Raw genomic sequence first — 1,772 nt, forward strand, 5'->3', positions numbered from 1 at the left:
CTCTAATGTGGAAAATGGGATCACTTCAGAACGCCTCTCCCAAGACTGCTGTAATCATCATGCTAATGTAGATGAAGGCTAAGAGCACGGCCTAGCATATAGCTAACATCTAGAGAGTGCTCATTATTATGACTATGACTAGAAAATATTCCATATGTCTAATCGATTTCTAACTCTGAGAGATAACACGTAACAGCATTCAGAAACTCAATTACTGGAAAGACCTTTTGCTTTGATTATAGTGCTTTTTTAATGTGTAGGGGTTTTAATAATTTATGTGGCCAAATATAGCTTTCTTCATTATAGTTTCTGTCTAGGGAGCCATGCTAAAAAGCTCTTTATAAGCTCGTAATACTATGAGTATTGCATATTTTTTCTTGTAGTATTTTTAATTTAATTCATCTGGAATTGACTTTTGTGTAAAATAACAAGTATAGGCATGACATATTTTCCCTAAATGGTGAGTCACTTTCTTAGCCATGTTTCTAGAACTGACCTCACCTCACTTATGTAAAAAACTATATTAAACCACATGTTAAAATTCCTTAATCATTCAAATAAGTTTTATTCATTCATCTAGTAATTATTTAATAAGCATCATTTTATATACCAGCCCTGATCTAGTTACCATAATCAATATACATGGGGTTTTACAATATTTATACTGTAACAATGGTGCATTTTATTAGAACAACGGTGCATTTTAATTGGCAGTAGGCAAGTTATGCCTGTCATTCGTCTTGCTGGGATCACACTCCTGCATTTAGTATAACAATGCTAAATTGTATATGCAGGAGGCAAGTTATCCCAATAACTGGTCTTACTCAAAATTGCTTGGCTAGTCTCATTTTTATTCTTCCAAATATATGTAATAATCCTCCAAATCCAAAACAAAAACCATGTTGCTTTTCCAACAAGAGATACATTAAATTTAGAACTTAGATCTGAAAAGGCACAAGAAGTGATAAATATTTTATATATTAGCAGTTCATTCCTTTTTACCACTGAGTAGCAATCCATTGTACACATGTACCAGTTTTCATTCACCAGTTCATGGACATTGGGTTGTTTAAGGTTTGGGGCAATTTTAAGTTAAGGTGACAAACATTTGTTTCCAAGTTTCTATGTGGCACATTTTTATTTCACTTGGGTAAACACTAAGAACGAGATTGCTGGGTAACATAACTGTCTGTTTGAACTGCATCATCACCAGCACTGGGTATTGTCTATTTTGTTTGTTTGTCTTAGCTATGCAGTGGACTCAGTGGTTCCGCACCCCGCCCCAAAAATATGTTCACATCCTAATCTCCAGAGCCTGTGAATGTCAACTTATTCTGAAAAGGGGTTTTAGAAAATGTAACTAATCATGGATCTTGAGGTGAGAGATTATCCTGGATTATCCAGGATGGCCCTAACTGCTATCACAAACGTCCTTATAAGAGAGAAGAGACACAGACACACAGAGGAGAAGGCAATGTGAAGCAAAGCAGAGAGGTGGCCACAAGCCAAAGAATGCTAACAGCCACTAGAAGCTCGAAGAGACAAGAGACAATTCTCCCTTAGCACCTCTGTCACACTGTTGTCACTTTGATATTCGACTTCTGGCACTCCAAATGGTGAGAGAATAAATACTGGTTTTACACCACAAAATTTACAGTAATTTGTTTATGGCCACAGGAAACAAATACAGTTGGCCCTCCATATCCATAGCTTCTGCATCCATGGATTCAACAACCGGGGTCAAAAATATTAGAACAAAACAAAACAAAACA

At 36.1% G+C, this 1,772-nt stretch overlaps 1 protein-coding gene across 1 annotated transcript in view; it reads right to left on the reverse strand.

Annotated features, from left to right (window-relative positions):
• The window catches only part of PPP6R3 (protein phosphatase 6, regulatory subunit 3), a 137,226-nt gene that overhangs the window by 51,791 nt on the left and 83,663 nt on the right, over positions 1-1,772 (reverse strand). The gene's annotated exons all lie outside the window — the stretch shown is intronic.

The sequence above is a fragment of the Galeopterus variegatus genome, unplaced genomic scaffold (genome assembly GCF_000696425.1).
Source record: "Galeopterus variegatus unplaced genomic scaffold, G_variegatus-3.0.2 Scaffold512, whole genome shotgun sequence".
Lineage (NCBI taxonomy): Eukaryota > Metazoa > Chordata > Mammalia > Dermoptera > Cynocephalidae > Galeopterus > Galeopterus variegatus.